The sequence below is a fragment of the Plectropomus leopardus genome, chromosome 3 (assembly GCF_026936395.1).
Source record: "Plectropomus leopardus strain MGB_pleo_1.0 chromosome 3, ASM2693639v1, whole genome shotgun sequence".
Classification (NCBI taxonomy): domain Eukaryota; kingdom Metazoa; phylum Chordata; class Actinopteri; order Perciformes; family Serranidae; genus Plectropomus; species Plectropomus leopardus.
This window is the reverse complement of record NC_142178.1, coordinates 32,022,561-32,045,179: the sequence shown is the minus strand read 5'-3', so window position 1 is coordinate 32,045,179 and position 22,619 is coordinate 32,022,561.

The window sequence follows — 22,619 nt, the reverse complement described above, 5'->3', positions numbered from 1 at the left end:
AGATGTTAGTCAGTCCCTAAAGGATTTTGCAGGCTGTTTTTGTGATTGTTGTGATCTGAAATGTCTAATGTTGTGGCAGTGTTTCTAAAGCAGTGTGTCTAAGAGTTTCTAAGTTGTGATGCAAGTTGCAACAGAGTTTTCCTTTATTAAGTTACAACTATGTAGGTTTCACATAATGATATGATGCATTTTCAGAGCCTCTATTGATGTAAAATAAAACAAAATCTTAGCTGGTCCAAAGTTTTCTTTGTCATCTCAGTCAGAACCAGTCTGGAAGATTTAGAAAAAGCAAGGTCGAAGAGGATGAAACGGGCTGATCTGATTGTAAAGACAGTGATCGACAGGAAGAATAGGTTACATTTAAAATGAGACACACACAGATAAGAGTGTGACCACCGAGCATTTAACAGCTTCACTGTCAGGCGAGCAAGAGCCCGGTGTCCCGATCCCCGACAGCATCAGAGTCAGGCGAGGGAGAACCCAGTGTGCCTCTGACAGCCTGACAGCAGTTGTGACACTTTATAGTTTATAAAGCTCAACACCTCCCACAGTTACTCAGTACTATAATCTGTGTCCAGTGTAATCTGTTAAATTTCATTGTGCATTTGAAATGATAAGTGTCACTATAAAAGACATTAAAATTTGCTATCGCTGTGCTGCAGGAAAGGGCTTGCAACTGCTGTACGAGTGCAGTGCAGAGTGACAGCGAATAACTAGCCAGTGGGATACACCCACAGGAACTCGGCTGGACTGGCCACCACAACAAAAAACAGAGAAACTCAAATTACAACACAAACAGTGAGAGAGTAACTTTTTCTGCTGATGAGGCCATTACTCCACTGTACAGTTTCTTTACATAGCAATAGTTTGTTGTATTTATTTAAGCCCTCTATTTTTCATACAATACTGTATAATACAAATATTTGTGTTTTTTGTTTTGTTAATAGTAAAGATAAAGTTTTAATTCTCATAGTGAATGAAATATCATGCTTTATGTAAACCTCGACAGTAAAGGATTTCTTGTCTGATAGGATTGCCAATTATACTTCAGTGTACTTTGAAAAAATGTTTCCCAGAGACATGGGAAAATCTAGAGAAATGCTTCACACACTGAAATCAATATCTTGCTCATGGAAATGTTGCTGTGACAGTGTTTTGTGCTAATCTGATAGAACTAAAGGATTTTTTCAACAAATGGAAACCACAAATCTCCAGCATTGCAAAATAATTCTTAAACTTGCAAGTCTGCTGCCTTCAGAAGGTTTTCTCTTTTACTTTATCCTCCTTATTTAAATATGTTAATCCAGTCCTGGGGTTTTCCCACCAGCATTTCAATATAACATGATAGTTTTGGCTGTTCCTAATTGAGATCACCACCAAACTCTCATAAACTGGTCTTTGGATCTGGCTTCAATCTGTGGACAGATTGCCCTCAGCATTCTCAGATTCCTCACAGGCCTCAGTGTCATTACAGTGATGCTACTGACCTCACCCCGACCAAAGAGCTGAGAAAACACAGAGAAGCTGAGGATGCAGTCTCTGTTCTCCTCCCATTTCTTTTCAGTGTCATCTTTTCAGCTGCATCAGTCTCAAGAGCATGATTTCTTGACATGCAAACTCACACACAAGCGTTAACAAGCTGTTGATTGACATATTTGACCTTTGAATCAATTGTAATAATAATATTATTAAGCATCCTGTTTTACATTTATATGTTGAATTGCTAATTGCAGAGCCAAAACATGTGGTCTAACATGTTGGCTGGACACCTCTCCAAAAATATTAATTTGGGAAGTTTGGGAATTTTTCAAGAATTGTCATCTTAGGACTCATTTATACTGCCTTTTGTGGATGAAAAAAGATTACGCCAGTTTCACTGTCATCATACCCAGCACAGATACAGAAAATAGATGGCACCATAGAGGGCAGAGTCAAAAGTTTCAGATAAAAAACAAAGCGACAGTAGAGGTCAGATGGTCAGTGGATGGAGTTTTTTTCACTATATTATTGATTTATTCCATTCAGCCTTTCTCTAAATGCCCATAACACCTCATACAGGAGTTTCTGGTTTGAACTATATAACACTGCCCCCACAATCTTTGGTGGTATTGCTCCCCCTCCATTCGCACCTGTAAGCTCTCAAAAATGCACACAGAAATGGACAAAATTAATGGAAAGTACAGACAGAATTTTCCATCCATGTCGGTATCTAACGTTGAGCATCAATGAGCCCTTACTGTGGTGGAATGGTTTCTCTGTGGAACTGGAAGCTGTATGTTTGGAGGCAGTAGTTCCCTAGTAGGGTTCAGGGATTATACATCCCATCTGGCCTGACGATACCCCTGGGTCCCTTAAAAAAAGCTAGAAAATGTTGCTGGAAAAGGATGTGTGGAATACCTTGCTTGGCCGACCATCACCACAAGCTGGCAGTGATATGGAGGTCATACATACTTTTGTTTTTTCTAGACTTGATTATTGCAACTCTTTGTATTCATCAGTCAGGAGCAATTTTCACAGCAAGTTTGTTACTGTGCTGTGAGGCTTTTAAAGTACATTAACACAACAGAGCACATCACACCTGTCCCAGCATCATTGCACGTGCTTCCTCTACATCTTAGAATCAATTTAAAAAAATTATGTCTCGCTTTAAAAACACAAGACTGAGCTCAGAGTATATAATGGATATTTTAACACCCTATGAGCATTTATGTGGTCTGATATCATCTAGACAACAACTATTTGCTGTTACTGTAGAGATACAATCATGTACATCTCTATCTATATTTATTATATCATTTTTTAAACTTTTACACTGCTTCATGTTTTGTTTTTATAGTTACTTTATTGTTTTTACTTTTGCTCCATTTACCTGCATGTATTGTCTTGTGAAGCATTTTTCAGTTTGTTCTGTTTTGGAAAGTGTTATATAAATGCATTTATTATACAACATTTTATAGAGGTAGTGTCAAAAGTGATCTGACAATGAGACTCAGATAATGATGGGCCAAAAGTAACTCATACACTGCACCAAGTTTCAACAGGATTGCCTCATTTGATAGAGAATAAAAAAATATGATGCCATCAGAATTATATGAAAGATCATAATCATATAAAGGTTTTGCACATACTGAAGAATAAGCCAACAAAATGTAACTGTTGGTCTGAAACAGGAAACAAAGGCCTTACTTTTCACCACACTATGGCACTGAACACGAGAGATAAATGTGAATCATCTGAAGAATAAATGAATATCTTGGTGGACTGTGTCTACGTAGCTGTCAGTTAAATATCAAAGCGATATTGATAGGTGCTGGTTAGATTGCTGAGGTGGAAGTGACACATCATATTAACTCTCGTTAGTGTAACAAGGTCATTTTTTGTGTACTTTTTGAGTATTTGTAAAAATCTGTAATTTAGTACTTTTTATCACAAGTATCATACTCCATTACATTTCAAGTCACATCCATCATCTCTGATATTGTGTATGCTAGATCAGGTATCATCAACGAAGCAGATGGAGGAGGACTTGCAGGTGTCTGCAGAGTGTCGCTCAGACAGGTGAGTACAACAACAAACTCTTCAACTCACTCCCTGGATGAGAATGTCAACAACAACAGCGTTGTCAAACAACATTGCCTTTGCACCCACAACCACAGCAACAATCACTGTCTCCCCGACACATATTTCTTTACTGTTGGTTTAGGCTGTAACTCCACTGGTCAAGTTAAATGGAAGTGAAAGTGATTAAATGCTGATGTTAATGATTCTCTTTTATAATGAATGTCCATAGGGAAAATGCTATTTTGGCTGCATAGTATTTTTCAAATTTTATTTCAGTACTGTGGTTGGCCATTAGAGTAAACTGGCTGAAAGGCAGCCTGGTAGCAACCAATGTTGTGTCAGGTCTTAATTATATCCGTAGGTAGGTCATGTAGTTGACAATCCAGTTGATCCCAAAGGAGTCAGATGGGGTTGAGTTCAAGGCTGGGCAAACCCTCCATGTTCTTCAACATCAAACTGGACTTTGTGCAAGGAGCAAATAAAATTGTTGTGACAAAGTTAGAATCACATATTTGTCTTAAACATCAGTGTTTACTGTTGCATGGCCATGTGGTGGACATCACCACGATTCAAGCATCAAATACTTGCAATCATGCATAAATTAAATCTGCTGTGCCACTTTTTCGAACTAATATGGAAAACAATGAGCCTGTCTTTGGTAAATATAGCAGGATTCCAATTGGTAAGTTTTATTTTGCATGTGCAGCAGCAGCTAGCTTTTTACATCCTGGAGTCTTTCCTCTTTCTTAAAAAATATTGTATATTGCACTCTACTTACCTGACTATAACATAAAATGTAGCTACTGTGTAGTGTGTGTGTGTGAGAGAGTTTAAATAATTTAGACTCTAAATACACTTTGGAGAAGTTTTTTTCTGGGCATGAGCAACTGAAAGTAACTGACCTGTTTTAACTTTTAAGTTAACCTACTACAATACACATGCTGTATCAACTCTCTTGTACCAAATAAAAAGTTTTACCATCATTGAAAGTGTGGAAAAAGACCAAAGAGCTTATAATATCCTAGCAAGTGTAATGTTTTAATTCAATAGCCTATTTGAACACATTTCTATACCTAGGGTAATAGCTGTTTCAAGCATTTAATATTTAAAACATTCATTTTGTTTGTCCTCTTGTCATAGGCATATTTGTAGCGCTTATTTTCAGCCTAATCTTTTTTCAGTTCTGCCAAGCCGTCTTCTTCTCTTTGTGAGATCCTAATCTTCTTTGATTTCCATACTATTCTTTTCTCCTCTGGCCAGAACATTTAATGGACAAATTGATGGACCCACTTAGCTGTCCAGGTCTGCTGGCAAGACAGAAGTTAACAGTCTGAATGTTAAGGTTTGAGCTGATTTTGCAGGTAGCATCTTGTGCAAGTGAAGACAATTTTTTTTTTATCATAAAACCGACATGAGGAACTACCAAGCCTTGTCTGATTCGGACTCAAGCAGGCCTTTACAGTGCGAGCAATTCACTCAAAATTGCACCTAAAAGTTGTGCAAACTGGAAAAATAATTAAGGAGCACAGTGTGCGAGTAACAGAAACACCATTACAGAAACGCCTTTTTGTAACTATTTAATTTGAAATGCCGGATACAGAAAGAGGCAACACTAACTCCAGTGACAGTATCACAGTCACAGACGGGTGACTTGCGCTTGCAAAAGCTATTGTTAACGATACAATAGCTGACCTCATGGATAAAAATGAAGCCCATTTACAGCAAAGAGAGAAGGAAGAGGAATTTGATGAGGGATATTTGCAAGGTTCAACAACTTTGCAAGGTTTGAATGAGCTGGCGGCTAACACATACATGGCTGACAGCAACGAGGCCGACATAGCTGCTAAGGTTAGTGAAGCTGCTGTAACGCTTGCTGTTGTCCCTGACAGAAGGACAGCATGAGACTGACATGATTTAAACAGTAAGCATGCCAGACTGCCAACATACAAAAGCAGTTGAACAGTCTTTGCATTTAGTAGACATGGACCAACATGGCCAACACACAGACAGACACAGTCAAATTGTATAGCAGAACCGCTACAATACACCAAGAGAAACAACACACATGAATGCATCGAACAAGTATGTATTTAATGGTTTAGTAAACCCCATGTTGGAACATTGTGAACAAATTTTCTTTGTGTGCTACATGCACTCATTGGGGAAAAAAGTTAGAATAGAGGCCTGCCAGGGTGCAAAAAGGATTGAATGCATGTATTGTTTAATTGGAAACATTACAATAGTACTTGCTACTACTTCAGTTGAAACCTTGAAGGTATCAAATACCGCTACTTAGCCCTACAGGGACACTACTCCACCATGCATGACACAGTACAGACATGTTTTAAACAGTAAGGTTTTAGTGGAAATTCATAAGTTTGGGAAGTACTGAGCATGCCACTGGCTAAATGTGACTCAGATTATACTGCATGAGTTAATTTTTGTCCCTGTTTACAGTCTTAGAGAATTTTTGCTTTTTTTGGATTTTTCCATTTACCTTGGAGACATGTGAGAAAAACAGTTTGCTTTGAGAAATTCAAGGTAAAATACAATGAATAATTGATGTACAAATGGACATTTTTCAGGTGAAGTATTCCGCGAAGCAAGGACCCTGGATGGCCTTAGCTCTGCCGGGTCTCTGCACAGCAGACAACGGTACTGTTGGTATGTTTTCATGTGTCATCGTCAGCTCCCCAGATAACAGACTAAACTTGCTCAGCTTTACTCTCAGGCTGAGCAAGTTCAGAAGCGTGATTGATTCTCTGTCACTGCAGAAAACTTCAAAAAGAGCTTCAAATGACTCGCAGTTAACTGCCTTTCTGCTTCCAGACTGCTTCTTTTTTCACTCCTTTAAAATCTTATTAGACATCACATCAGAGACTCTGGACCTATTCAGCTGTGTCACTCCCACTAGGATAGCCACTTATCCTGTCACCCCCCCCTACCCACCGGACATGGCAGGACCCTTATTAACAGGCAAAGCTCCAGTGGGTCGTACCAAAACCCCCATGGGGGGGGGTGGTGATCAACACTGTGCCGCTGCGCCGGTGAGTGACAGCTAAACGGCTTAAAATGTCACTTTGAATAAGAAGCAGGCCACACACAGGGACTCACACATAGTGCATACAAGGATTCGCACACACAAATGCATACACATACACACACTAAAATGCATACATACCATTTATTTCAGGAGAGGACGTTTGTGTTTCTGTAGAGGGCGCTCTTTTCTTTGTTCAGCCCTGTAGTTCCACATTTATACATTGTGAACGAACCAAAAAGTGAGTGTTAAACTGAAAACTTAATAGAACAAAGCTGAGAAAAGGAAGTGGTCTTGAAGCCCCATGTGTTATAAAAGTTAATATCTCTCCACTCGCCAAATCTCCATATATTTCAAGCTGAGATGAGCGATTTTATTGTTAACGGCATGTTTCACTTCATCTTTGGTGATTTGATTTCACTTTATAATGAGGATATACATGTGTCTTACACGTACTCTGTTTCATAAAAATGGGAAAACACAATATTTAAACAAACAACAAAACAAATAGAACAAACATAAATACATAAGACATCAAAATAAATTGCTGCAACACAATCAATTTAATCGCTCCCTTTTACATTTAATGCCATCTTCTTTTTCTTTATGTTCTCTAATCAATCTTTGATGACAGTGATTCAACCCAGTATTTCCTCCAATAAAAAGCCTTTCTTGCCATGTTATTGCCCAGCAGCCTAAAAATTGATCCTAGCCTGTTCAGTTGGAGTTGAGATATTCTGGCCATTATCCATAACAGGAGGAGTTTCTTTTGTGAGGTTTTCTGATAAAGCACATTCACATTCTGCTAGTGTAGTTTCCAGCTGTAGACAGACGATTCTGGCTGGACACAACTTACATTTTACACTGATATTCCTATCTTTACATGGTGCATGTACCGTGGTGAGTATCTGAGCTTATCAAAGCATCCAGCCTCCTCTGACATTTGGTTCTTCATTTATGGTCTTCCCTCCCGCAGGTGATATTTTTTACCTTTCAGAGGAAAGAAATGGGATGATAGGTTTATTGGTCACACAAATGTGCTGATAGCAGAGGGAGCAGCGAACCAAGTGAAGGTTATTTTTCCTTGAAATGCACTCATTAAAGATTAATTTAATATACTATAGCATTATCATGTTTCAAGTGAAAGCAAATTATCGAGATTTTAAGTCAGTAACTCAAATGTGCAAAGTCGTTATAATTATAAATAATAATTTATAATATATATAAATCACCCACCTGTACAGCTGTCATGAACTGGGGATTTTTCGCTTTTTTTTCACCAGGCTGTACACCAGACGTGTTTTTTTTTTTTATACCTGTAATTCTTCATAATGTTCTGCATTTAAACATCGGTTTCTGTGGGCATTCACTGACTTCTGGAGCCACAAGTGGCCTTTCTAGGAACTGCAGCTTTTGGCACTGCTGTGCTGGCTTTCCATTTTCAGCTGCCGGAGGTTGCCCCTTGAGTTTGACTTTGCCTGAAATGACTTGCTTTACTTATATTTTAGCTCAATATTGGTTCAAAAAGTGTTGGGAGGTTTAAATTAATGAGTTGATTGATAAAAGAGTACATTCAAAGAAGACTCAGTGAGTATTACTTTGTCCTCTGTCCTCAGGTGCCCTTTGATAGAAAAACATCAAAATCAACGAAAAAAGTACCACTAACCTCAGGGCTTTTCATAACTGAACTGTTAATTAGAAGTGTATGTGTGTTTATGTGTGTGTATGTGTGTGTCTTTCCATCAGGGCTGTGCTTATAATAATAGTGTGTTTATCATTTTTGCTGGGTCTGTAGAGCAGCTCTCAGCGTTTTCTCCCCGTGCTGATTGGAAAGCCTTGCCTGCAGTAAGCCCCGGGGCTGTATCTAGAAAACCTTGTTAAAGTCTCTACAGAGACCCAGCCATGGAAATATTTGCCTAAAAGATGGACTAATGCCAGTTTCTACCACTCAGCCATATAGACTGCGTCATTATCTTCACAGCTGGTGTCTTTCTTTGTAAAATTTCTTTGATTTGGCACCAAAGACGTAGATTCAGATAAAGAAGCTGCAATTTGAGTTGACATGCTGAGGTGACCCTGATCCTGTGAGACCCATTACTGAGACAAGCCTTGACAAATGGTTTAATGGTAATTCATAATATATTTTATGTATTTACAAAGCTATCTTTAATTATTTTATTTTGATATTTTGAGTATGCTTGTGTTACAGTCTGAGAATATTGCAGTATGTCATTTTTTCTTCTCAGAAATGCTAGTTAGTTTTCTACCAACAATCCTATAGCTAACTTACTTAAATATTGAGTCTTAGCTGACAAATTTATAGCTTGAGGGTAAATAAAACGTTCACAAAAGCACACAAATCCAGACAACAAAAAACTAGGTGCTGGACGAGAGATAATACAAGTGAAGAAAAAACAAAGTCTGCACACTAGACTTTGCTCCCATAAATATGTAATTCAGTTACCACTGAGGTGACATTTCGAGCTACATGCTCCTCTCCAGAGTGATGAAGATGTCTCATGAAGAGCATATAGCTGGAAACGTCACCTCGATGGTAATTGAATTAAATATTAATGGGAGCGTAGTCTAGTGTGCGGACCTCGTTTTTTCTTAGCTTGAGGGTATAGACATGTTTTCTCATGGCTACAACCCTAACGCTCATTTACATTTCAGTGTTACCCTACTGTGCAAATCCACCCTGGCTCAGAGCCATCAGCAATTGTTGGTCAGGGAATTACCTGTGTACATCGGACTGAGACAAGTCTGTGACGTTGTACCATTCCTGGAGCCAGTAGCAAATCATCTCTGGAGGTTACCTGAGAGGATTCTTTTATTCTTCAGTCAGATCCCAGGAGTTTTCAGCCTTGGCAGAACCAATGCTGCAGAAAGTATGCCGGATTTATACAAGCAACAAGAGTCAAGAAGAAACAATTCAGAAGCAAGAGAGCTCTCCCCAGGCAGCAACAAAGCACAGCTGATAATGGAGAAAGTCTCTGAATTTATTGTGCTGGATGACCAACCCCTTTCTCTAGCTGGAACGCTCAATCAAACAGTTGGAGCCTTGTTATACACTGCCAAACCATCAATTCACCTCTGAAACGGCTATCCCAGATAAGAACAAGCCGGTGTGCAGATTTATTATGAAATGCTTGGATAACATGCCATGGTTAGTTTCAAAACTGATATCTGGAGCTGAAATGTGTCCAGTGTCACTGTTAAGTCTTACAGCACAGTGGATAGACTCAAGTTTCGCTTTCGAGAAAGCAAGCCTGATGGAATAATGTAAATAATGTATACATTGTATGTTTCTACAAACCATAAATATGGTACATTTAATTGATTCATATGTATCATATCAATGTTTCTAAAATGACGTAGTATAAGAGCTGACTTTGTCATCTGGTGGAGGGGATGGTGGATGTGTGTCACCTTATTGAGATGCCTACCAAGCTGCAAAAAAGTGAGAAAAACATACATTGCTGCATTTTTTGCTGGATCAGCAGCACGGAAAGCTATTGTTTTTACAGACATATTGCTACTTTGCAAGCAGGGATTGTGTTGTTTCTTAACCATAACCAAGTGTTTTTTGTGGCTAAATAACCACAAAATAACCACAGTGTTGTTGAATTTTCAATGCATTTGCCAGATAATAACATACAAATGTAACATATATGTGGTCTGCAGAAACATCCAATGCCAACATTTTTTTTCTGGTGATTTCGTTAAAAAATCAGTGATGCATGCTAAGCAGTTTCTTGGCTCACAAACAGGAGGGTTCATTACAACAGCAACCAGATAGATGTTAAGTGCACGGAAAATTGACAAGAGGAAAGTTTTGTTTTAAGACACAGTGCCAGTAACATATAGTACGTTACATGATCAAGAGCCTTACTGCTCAGAAACCGGCCCTGTGTGCATAAACAGTGCATTGCAGCTTGCCAGCCACACTTTCAAATATACTGAAAGGGGATACTGAAAAAGACGGTCGCAGTTCTAGCCCGCTTTGAGGAGTTGACAAGGGTGGTAGGCGCTTTATCTGCATACGATGTCATCCCCATTCTTAATTCAGAAATCGAGGCCAACAAGAGAATTAGGACCACGAAAGGCTCTCTCCTTAAAGCTGTGAATAGACGTTTCAGAGATGTGGAATCCTATACTCACTTGCAACGCTGCTGGATCCAAGATATAAAGAGAGGTATGTGGGGTTTCTTGTTAACTTTATTTAATATGAAAGAGAGAGAGAAAGAGAGATTTACACTCACAACTCCCACACCTGTCAGTGTAACTTGAGTTTTTTCTTTTGCACATCTAATGACAGTGTTTCTCATAAAGCATCAGCCTTCACATCGGAGTAATCACTTGATATAAAGCACAGGTTAATTTTAAATGTTAACACAGGTTAAAGTTTAAACATTCCAGGTACTTATGCAAAGGATGCATTAATGGCAGAAGTAAAAATAATGGAGAAAGTGTTGAAGAGGACCACATAAGACGCCTCAGAGCCAGCAATTAAGACGCTATGGGCAAAGTCTAAAAGAAAGAGCAGACTTGGGGGCTTTTTGATGAAATCCTGGAGGAAAGCAGAACCTGGTCCAGAATTGTTGCCCATGATATGAATGCTTTATACATTATCATAAGCCATCTCCAATGTCATTTCCATGAATTTGGACATACATCCAACCATGCATATCCTTATGAGCCAGTAATTTGTATAACTCACCTATTTGGGTGGCGAGTATGTACCCAATGTGCTGGAGGGAGTAAAGAAAGAAGTAAAGAGAATGGTGCCTAGGACCATGTGAACTTTGAGGGAAGTTTGAGTCATTTTAAATTAAGTCATCTTTTCCTCAATCCAACCACAATATTACAACCTTACAATTATGTACTAAGGTATGTAACTTTACGTCAAGTACATAATATCATCTGTGGGTTACTAATTCATAGGATATGTACAAACTTTCATGTGTGCATTTTCATAATATATGACACAAACTATAAACGTAAAGGGATGCATTGCAGGCGGAGGGATGTGGAATGTAGAAGCTCATGAACACGGGTTTTTATGAAATTTGCAACAAAAATTTGAAAGAAATAAGTTTTTTATATGCCTTAAAGTCTAAAATCTTTAACTAAAACCTGTGAAAAATGGGAGCAAAAACAGAGATGCTGCTTTTAAATTTTTGTTCAGTGTACTTTTGTGGTAAAGAAAAGTAGAAAAATTGAGAAATGACTGAGCAGATATACTGTGGGGGTATGTATTGGTGGGCAAAACTAAATGCACACGTGTGCGCAAGTATTTGGCTGTGTGTTCGTGCGTGTGCATGTGTGTGCGTGTGTGTGTGCACATGTGCGTAGGTTGGGGGGCAGCGATGTGGGTTGGGGGTTAGGGGATTTGTTTCCTGAAGAGGGTTGAGCCTGCCAAGTCAAGCAATCAAATTCATTTCTATTGAGATGGAAAACAAATAGCTCAATCTATCAATGCCACATATATCCATCTCCTTCATACCATAATACACACATACACACACATGCACACGCGCACACACACACACACACACACACACACACACACACGCATGCATGCACGGGCACGCACACACATACACACACACCACACACGCAGGCACACACACAAATACGTGGACTAAATCCCACTCTCTTTCCCTGATTGTAACAATCGCATTGGCAGACTTGATCTTTCTAATGCACGTTTACACACTTATTTTTGTGTGTTCATTTACACACACACAAACACACAAACACACACACACAGTCACACAGAAATGCTGCCAAGCCGTTGAACGCTTGGAGGCGATAGGAAGCCAGATGTTTGAACAATGAGCAGCGCCCCTCAGAGGCAGGACGGGGAAGAAAAGTCTGGAGCTTTTCTTACACAGAGGAAACAAATTTGTCACTCGGCTCCCTGCAGTACAAGCACAGATACGAGCCCGGCAATTACTGTGACAATGCTGTTCAGACACACACACACACACGCAAATATGACTTCACCTTTGAGGGCATGTGCACACAGTCTAAGCAGGAAGCTGAAGAACAGTGAATGGTCTGAAAAGAGAATCAATTAAAGCCCAGATGTTTTGACAAAGAGAAAGAAAGCCACAGGGAGTTTTACATTGTTAAACAAATTGCAATCTCACAATACAATACATTTTAATACAATGTATATGCTGTCATTCTATAATGATAGAGCAGGAGAAGCTGGCTCATTCACACCAGCAACATGCAGCTGAGTACTTAGCAAAACTTGGACTTGGAAATTAACAGATATTTCGGATATTCCACCGAAGCGTATTTCCATCTATGAAAGTATAGACATCCTAAGTACATAACTTCAGTTGTCAACAACAGCTGGCGTGAAGTTCACACTTTTATTGCTTATTTCACTGTAGTGCTGGGAGTGCTGCTATCAGAGCTTCAACAATCGATTAGCTGTCAACTATTAAATTAATTGCCATTGAATTTAGTAATTGATAAATTGGTACATAATTTTCAAAAAAACTTCTCTGATTACATCTTGTTATATTTAAATCGTTTTTTAGTGTCTTTACTCCTCTGACAGTAATCTGAATATCTTTGGTTTGGGATTTGGTGAATAAAACAAAGTATTTAAAGGTGTCCTGGGCTTTGGGAAACACTGACATTTTCTCCATTTTCTGGACCAAACAATTAAAGGATTAATCGAGAAAATAATCAACAGATTTGTTGCAATCTTAGCTGCTATTAAATTAGCTCTCTGGAAGCTCTTTTACAGCTTAGATGTTACTCATTTGCTTCTTTTGCCACCTCTTTTTCATTGGCTGTTGGTTTCTTGATTTTTGCTTGGTTGCTGTGTCTAACACATGACAGTCTCCTCCACACGCGCAGCTGTGCTGGTGATGATCTGAGAGTCTTTGATTTTATCTGAGTACTTTTGTTGTTTCTAACAGAATGTGGTTTGGATTCATCAGCCTTATTTTACAGTTTACCGATTGCTTTACATTTGTATCAAAGCTTGTTAGTTTACTGCTTATGTAAACCCCATATTCCTTGCAGCAGGGGAGAAGCACCAAAAGCAGATGCAGTGAATTTGTTACCAATTTAGCAATACTTCCTTAGTGGTGCTACAATTCAGTAACAAAATGGTCATCACAGCAAGATATTTGTATGCTCAGATCTATTTGGCCAGCAGAGAATTTTAAATATTGCAAGATGGAATAGTTAAAGTTTTTCTCCACAGTGTCACCTTTTAAGAGTAACTGTTATGTTCATTGGTGCCCAATTAGCCTGACCTTGGCTTGACCTCCATGTCTCTTTAAAAGGACTTTCAAACATGAGGTGCTGCAGATCTTTTGCAAACACCAACGAACTTTCTATCTAAGTTCTCTGAATGAACTTGGTGTGGCAAAATATCATGAGAAGCAAAAACTGGTTTAATAGCAGACCGGGTGGACAATTTTTAAATTATGCCAGAACCAAGTATGCTATACTCTGATGACGTTTCAGTTTGAATGAGGAAATCCATCGTTCCCAAACATATTCTCTATTCTCTATACTAATATTGATACGTTGTGTGTGAAAAATACAACGCTGAAGGCATCCTTTGGAGTCTCTAGGAGACACACCCTTCAGCATCTGTATGTAACGCACAGCTGTCTCCTGGGTGAAACATGTTGGATTAGATAGTCAAACAATCACAGTTAGGTTTAGGTATCAAAACCACTTTGTTAGGTTTAGGAAAAAACATCATGTTTTGGGTTAAAATGAGTACATAACATTACTTAAATATATCACATGAGCACTCATGGATGTAGGGTTAAGGTTATAAACATTATATCAAAACAGCCTCGACTTTTGGTTTTACAGGACACAAACAGCATATTCCTGGGTGAAAGTCTGGGTTTGTTTGACCAATCCAGCTCCACTCCCTCCTGCCCTACATGGACTCTGTTGCTTTTTAAGCTAGTCAGTAGCTTTCAGTCTCAAATATCACCCCAAATGGGTCTATACTGAAGTTAGTTGAAAGTCTGGTGCATCTCATGCAGATGCCAAAGGGTGCCTCTGCATCAGTATTACACAAAAAGTGCAGTAACCAAGTGTCAGTAGTTTGTGGCCTTGGAATGAGAATGAGCTTCCAGTGGCAGCCAGAATCAAATTCAAAGCACTTCTCTTGGCTTACAAAACAATCACAAGAACTGCTCCAGCCTACCTGGAATCCCTGATCCAGGTCTACTCTCCTACTCGTCCACTACGCTCTGCATGCGAAAGACGCCTGGTGCTTCCAGCCCAGCACGGCTCTAAATCTCTAGCCAGACTCTTCTCTTCTGTTGTTCCCAAATGGTGGAACAAACTTCCAAACTCTGTGCGTTCTGCTGAGTCCCTTTCTACTTTTAAGAGACAATTGAAAACTCAATTGTTCTGAGAACACCTAGGCACTTAACCTGACTCTTCTCCTCTTTGCCCTTTGGGGTAGAGTAAGTCTGATGGTCCAAAACCCAGCACTTAATGATTATCTAGCACTGACAAAGTTGTGTGATGTTGTATGTTGATTGTCATCGTAAGTAGTGATACTGAGATTGTTGAATCTCAGATGCTGAGATCGCTACTGGTTATTACTTTGGTTTCCAAAAAAAAGGGGGGGGGGGGCTGTGCGGCACTTCTTCTGCCACTAGACGGCAATACCTGTGACCAATCACACCTGAAGCACTTTTTGCACTTACTAAGGGTTTTTTCCTTAAGTCTAAATTCTTGCTTGTGTTGTACGTCGCTTTGGATAAAAGTGTCTGCTAAATGAAATTGTAGAATTGTAGAACATGCTGATCATTCAGTTTTAGATGCACCATTTACTGTTTACATGTTTACTGGTAATGCATCTGTAAAATATGTTAACTGAAACATGGTGAACTAATTCTGTGAGGCTTTTTTGTGGATTTACAGCCATTTAAGTATTTTTTCACAGAGAATAGAAATCAAGGTAATTTACTGATAGAAATGACATTAAATCAATATGGAATGGAATGAATTGTGCACTTTCAACTTTTAAAAAATAGTTAAATTATCTCACTGGCATATGCAGTAAAATGATGTGTATTCATTGTACTGACATGGAGTGTCATTGACCTTTTCGTGGTGCAAGCAAGTAGTTGGCTTATTTTTCGGTGTGTCATTTGGAGTTGAGGGTGTTACAGGAAAGCTAGCGAGTGGCATTTAAAAACATTCAGAGATTGGTATTTTTGTAGATCAGATGATTAAAGTTACAATGTTTAACATTAAAGAAGATAAAGGGCGGAGGAGCAAGACGTCAACTGTAACAGCTGAATTGTGAGCGCAGAACACAATGATGGAGATGATCTGTAGAATTATCCACCCTGACATGCATAATAAAATGTTCCTCAATGAATTGCCTGCACAATTTCATTTCATAATACACACAAAGAGCATCACCACCCTGTCTGGCTGTCACCACACACACACACACACACACACACACACACACATGCACGCACACACAGTTTATCACATTTGTGATACATAATGTGACACTACATTAAGGAAAATCCCACCTATAAATGAAGAAGAGAAATAAATCATCATGTGCCAATATAAATAAGAAGCTTATCACTACAAAATTCAGAGAGAGCTCACCTCGGTTTAAAACGAGCACGAAATTAACAGTAATAAGACACAGGATGAAGAACAGTAAATGAAGGCAGCCTGTGAACAGAGGCAAGCACTGTGTATGCAGTATAGACATGTGTTTTACTATTATTTTTCAACTTATGCCAAAGTAAACTCTAAAAACATACAAAAAGAAATTATACTTCTGCTACTTATATTGTATATTGCAGTGAGGTGTGTCATTAACAAGACAGCTAGTTGGGCTGTATATACTATAAAACTATGATAACAGCATGCATTTATAATTAAATGTTCATTTTGATGTCACTGTTGAATAAATACAAGCAGTTCTCTGTCAGTCAAATATAGAACAGGCGTTGAGCTGGATGCAGTTAATTTGCTCTTGCCAGTGTTGGATTCAAGACCACCTAAAACGAGACAGTCATGACCAAGACCAGAGTGTATTTTGACAGGGACAAGAACAATACCTTGACAGGTTGAGACCAAGTCAAGACCAAGACTATACCCATGTGAGTCCCACATTGCATGATAAACTTATAATAAAATGTGGAACATTTGTGGTCAAAGCCAAAGAAAACAAATGGAAATTCCTCTTCATTCACCTCTTAACTGCAAAATACACCGACCAAGAATTTTAATGGTTGATGCAAGAATGGATCATCCTGAGAAGATAGATATATCTCTTGCAATGAGCATTTCTTCAATTCCAAGATAATCCAGCCACCTGACAGGTGTGTCACATCAGGGTACTGATTGAACAGCATTGTTACTCACAGGTGTGACTTAGGATGGCCTCGATAAAAGGCTGCTCTAAAATGTGCAGTTTGATCACACAACACAATGCCATAGATTTCATGAGTTTTGAGGGAGTTTGCCATTGTAATGCTGACTGCAGGAACTGAGTGTCATTTCTATTGAGTGCATATAAAAGTCTTAGATATTTAACTTGAACCTGAGGAGAATGGGAGTAAAAACAAGTGTTCCATTGAAATCTTTGTTATTTATTTACCGTGAGACATGCCTTGATAAAGGTATTGTAGAGGCGATCTTCTTTATATTGTAATTTTACTTTGTTTTCTTTAAGCAAATCAACTTTATCTTCTTTATTCAGCACTCCTTTTTTGCACTGGCAATTTTGTGATATCCCTGCTGTCGTGGTCTTGAATCAAAATCCCAAGCTCTCTTTGTGTGGACCAAGATGAGACAGAGTGAATTGCAGTTGAGTTTGAGATGAGACCGAGACCTTCAAAAAGTGGTCTTGAAACCAGTTTAGAGACTGAAACCAATTTGTTTGTTTTTAACTCTGCAGTTTTAAGAAGTATTAAATAGCCAGATATAGTGGAAGGTTAAATATGGACCGCTGGGCAGTTTGATATTGATGTCATTGGACACAATCATCGATGTTATTCATTATCTTCTAACTTTTGATAAGTTGAAATGTAGTGAGTGGTTCACGAAGTTGAGAGGATAAAAACTGAAGAAAAAAAACAACAAAAAATCCCCAACATACTGTTGCTCCTTATTCAGAATTAGCCTTGGCATACTTCTTCCTGTACAGTCACTTCAGCCAAAATAAACATGAAAAATATAAAAATAATTTTCCCCACTGTTTCTCCCATATAGGCAAAGATCCCAAAGACATAAGTAAGAATATGTAAAATTCATCAATAATGGATGGTTTTGGATGTGGAGGAGGGGTGTGTGTTTCTGTAGTGGATATTCTTGAGGAAATTAACAGCTACTCCGGACAGTTCTGAACAAATTCACCTGAGAGGGTTTTCATTTTTAACATCGATGTGCTGTTGACACACACACACACACACAGATTACACATTTTAAAACAAAGGTTGTAACCTTCTTTCACTCCATTTATTTTGTCTTTTTTATTTTGTTTTGGATCAGTGTTTCCAGCTGATGTGCACGCACGCACACACACACACACACGTGGACACACAAAACAAAGCACATCGTCCTGCCATGGACACATTAATGTCCCTTGAGACTTCTTGTCCAAAACAACTCAACCATCGAAGAGACAAATTGGACAGTGTGTGTGTGTGTGTTTGTGATTGTGTGTGTTCTTGAGTATTTTATAGTTCATGTAACCATGTGGTGTTGTGTAGCTGAGGGTAAGTGTGTGTGTGTGTGTGTGTGTGTGTGTGCGTGTGAGAGAGAGAGAGAGAGAGAGAGAGAGAGATAGGTGAATGTGTGTGAATAATAACAATGTGTTTCTCTCCTGAGGGGCTCCACCAAGCCTGAAGAAATAAAATATTAATGATCAATCACTGCTTTGGGACCACAGACACACATTCACGCATGCACACACACACCAACATGCACGCACACATGCACGCACACCAGAACACACCCACACCCACGTCCACACACACAGACAAGCAGACAAAATTTGTTAAAAATGCTGTGCGTTTGGAAGAAAAAATGAATACTACTGCTACTACTACTACTACTACTACTACTAATAATAATAATAATAATAATAATAATAATAATAATAATAATAATAATAATGATAATAATAATAATAATAAAATTAATAAAAAAGTAATACATAATAAATAGGCCACACTTTGTGGGGAGTTCTCTGTCATATTTAGTGTCTTGGTCTGTGTTACAGACAGAAATATGTATTTGTGGTGTACTTTTCATTGTTTGCAAGGAAGACTGATCACAGAGGTTGTTTATGCTAAAAACCATGGTCTGTTGCATATGCAGTGATAACAAGCTTGGCGGTTTAGAGTTGGGTGTTTTTATATTTTGTGATGCATTTTATCTTGTACTCTGGTTAAAGAAAAAATAGAAAACTTAACTTTCTCTTGTAATGCCACACTGAGATCAAACACATAAGATGGCATGCAATCTAATACAGTAATAATGTCTTGAAACAAACTGTACTTTACTGTCAAAATAGTTTAATTTTAAAATGTTGTTATCATTTTACATAAACCCGTGGTTCAGGGGACTTAGTTTTCCAGTGCTGCTGTTTAATCGTCCCCATCATCAGCATCATGGAAAACATTATCATCATCCTCATCATCATCATCATCCCCACCAACATAATAGTTCACACCTATATATCCCACAAGGGTAAGCCGAGGCCCTTAGGCAAGTGCACGAGAACACAGTGAAAAAAGACAGAGTGGCGCTCACCTATCACCGCCATTATTACCCCTTCCCAGCTGTCCCCTTTGGGGAATGGACCGGTCCCTTGTCACCGACTGACATCTCTCCCATGGGTCTCTAATGGTCCACACACGCACACATACACACACTCACACACACACCTGGATCCCGAAAGTCAATTCCCAGGGAGCTGTCAGACTATCCCTGGCCAAAGACCAGAGGTATCCATGAGTGAGTGGTAATGTGTGCGCACGCGTATATGTGTGTATGTGCGTGCGTCTAAATGTTGTCTAAATGTGAGACAGCGCCAGTTTTGACATTTCTTGATCCCTCTGACACATTCTTAGGGGCAGTGGACAGTTATTTTTTTGTAAAAATGAAAATAAATAAAAATAAAGTAACACATTTTCTATTGTCCTTTGGCCTGCTGCTGATGTGATTGGCAGAAATCCTCAGGGGCAGAGAAAATAGTCACACCTAGACACCTGTTTGTGCTTGGTGAGTGTGTGTGTGACTGTGGTATGATGGACATATTTCCTCAAGGCATTATTGACAGCTAAAGTCATAATTATATGAATTTAACCTAAAGAAAAGGAATGACTTGACCCTTACCAACCTAATTTTGGTCAATTTACGAATAGCTCTATCGAGCCAACTTTCTGACCTTGTTTTCTAATAAAGTTTCACTTTTTAAACTGCAAAGCTGCATGTTTAAAATTCGCTTCTTGTATCTAAGTTCACGGGCACACTGCATTTACCAGAGCAAAGATACTGAGTAGGAATTATTACTACGGATTTCATGATTAAAATGCAGAAATCTGTAAATACAAAATACAGATCTGATATCTTCAAGAAAAAAAAATCTGATTATAAAACACAGATTTCATACTGACAAAAGTAACTCATAGCTAAACCATATATATAAATGATAATTAAAAGTAAAGATTGAAAACACGTTATAATAATAATATTGCTATATATAAATCACAAAAAACAAATCTGATAATCATCTGTATAAACCCATGTTTTGATTTTAATATATATATCTATACAAACTTAATAATTATGAGATAAACACACATACCATCATTAAAGATACAAATGTCATAATAATGATATTTGACATGATTCAGATAAAACAAGTTACAAAATTTCACTTCATAATTATGAGATCACGATTTCTGAATTATGAGAAGCAGTTATTGTAATTATGGGAGACAAACCTTATTACTACAAAATAGAAATCTCAGAATTATAATACAGGGATCTTATAATGGCAAAGCACAGGTCTTATAATGATGAAGTGCAAATCTTATATTCTTGAGACAGAAATTATGTAATTGCAAGACACAAATCTCATATGTGATATTCACATCTGTTTATACATGATATATATCACAATATGTCAAACTGCAACAAACAGATCTAGTTAACAGAAAATACTGAGTTTTGAATAAACCTCATAATTACAAGTTGCAGATCACAAAATACATATTTATGTAATTACAATACGGATCTCATAATTTGTAAATGCAAATTTTGCAACTTGCAAGACACAAATCACATGACTTCAAGATACAAGTCACATAATTTATAAACACAAATCTCATAATCACAAGATACAAATTTCATAATTACTAGATACAGAATTCATAACTAGGAGACATAAAGTTTTTACAGTTAAGCAATGAAAATCTCATAATGTCATAATCACAAAACATGGATCTAATTATCAAAATATACAGAAGTCATTATTATTACAGATGTATTTTATAATTACATATATCATATAAATCAACAAATTCTAGATGTAGGACATAATATGAATCTTATCATTATATGAAAGAGCTTTAATAATCTTGTAACTGTGAGTTAAAGATGTCATTGCACAACTATTCTGATATTACTACTATTGCTTCTGATACTTCCAATATTTTTTTTTAGTACTACACTTGCTGCTGTTAGTACTACAGCTTAATACTACAGCATGTCAATACTTATCTGCTGAAATCTGATAAAGAAATGTTTTGGTCTTTTGAGTAGTTTACAATTGTACTGATGGACAGTCCTGCTGTCCATTGCAGCATTTTGTCCTTTTAGCCTTTAAATGAGCTCATATTGTCTTTGCAGTTCTCCACCTATATGAGCATACATCATTTCTCAACCGAGAGTTTCCAAAATCCATCGTATCTTATTTGGGTCTAAGCTGCCCATTTTGGAGGAAAAGAAAAAAACATTGAAACACCAGGTACCTCTGGGCTAAAACACAACAAAACCGTCCATTTCAAATTTGCCAGCACAAAGCTCGGCATTCAACAGCCAAAAGCAGAGAACTGAGAAGAGACAACAAAACAGAAATAACAGAAACTATCCCATATCCATCCTCCTTCTGTTTTTGTCTCCCTCAGTTGTTGCTCTTTCCTTCCATCTTTCTCATTTCTTTTTGGAGAGGTAAGTAGACAGAGCAAAACACACACACACACACACACACACACACACACACACACACACACGGGTAGAGTAAAATGTAGAGAGACAGAGAAAGAGAGGTGGAAGTAGCGAATGCAATTGGGCTGGTATCAATATCCCACAGGCCAGCCAACAGACTGCCTCATCCTCAGCAAACACAACCTGTCTGAAACACGGATTAGATACAGACACTTGGAAAATGCGTCCGTGTGTGTGTGTGTGTGTGTGTGTGTGTGTAAGTGTACCTTGTGGGACATTGATTGCTTTGTGTTGATTTGTTCAGACTCATTTCAGTTGTACTGAACTCTGCTTATTTACCAAACTGACTTTGACTCTTTCAGTAGAACCATGTTTACATGTTTACAGTTGCTTTTAAAATGTTGTTTCCAAGCATAAAATAATCATCTTTTGGTTTCTTGCAAGCTATGTATTATTTTAGTAGCAGGTACTGTTGTGTCCTCCAGTGAACTATTCATTTATGATGACCACCTTCTTAAATATATCATACATTGATGTCTGAAAGCTTTACTGGTGAACTTACAAACATGACTGTAAAGTGGACCAAAAATTAGTAACGGAAGTTAATACTCTTATCCAAGGCATCTGAAAGTAGTCCAATTATTAGTTAAGTATACAGAAAAAACTAACAGATGTATGTATGAATGTATGTATGATGTATTGTGCATAACACAGCACAATGTAGTTGTAAGCAAAGGTAAGGACAATTTAAATGCTGATTCATGTCAAAGTCACCGTGTATATACTAAATAATTAC